Below are 451 nucleotides of genomic sequence, written 5' to 3' on the forward strand. Positions count from 1 at the left end.
TCCAGCCATATGGAATGTGGGCCCAGTGTTGACAGATACTTCTGATTTTTCAAGAGAAGCCAGAACTTTAATTTTAAGAATCACCTAATTTTTAAGTTGGGAAAAATAATTAAACATTTCATAAATATTGTAGAGCCAAATAAGGTGTGTCTGGGGGCCATTATTTTTAACCTCTGTATTAAATTAGAAAAGGGAAAAATTCTTTAAGGTTGATCACATGTTTAAAGTAAACAACTACTTGAAATATTTTTTATCTCTTCTGATGGCTTTTAGACTCAAGATGTTTTTTGTTCAACTAAGTTCATTTAAGGGTGCCGAGAATCCATTCTAATTATTTTGACTCTAAGGTAACATTTTATAATAAAAATGAATATTGATATTATTCACAAACCAGGTTCCCTGAAATTAAGAACGGCACGTTAAAAAAATAAGTCAGACACAGGTTGTTTAA

Source organism: Cynocephalus volans, chromosome 5, assembly GCF_027409185.1.
Source record: "Cynocephalus volans isolate mCynVol1 chromosome 5, mCynVol1.pri, whole genome shotgun sequence".
Taxonomy (NCBI): domain Eukaryota; kingdom Metazoa; phylum Chordata; class Mammalia; order Dermoptera; family Cynocephalidae; genus Cynocephalus; species Cynocephalus volans.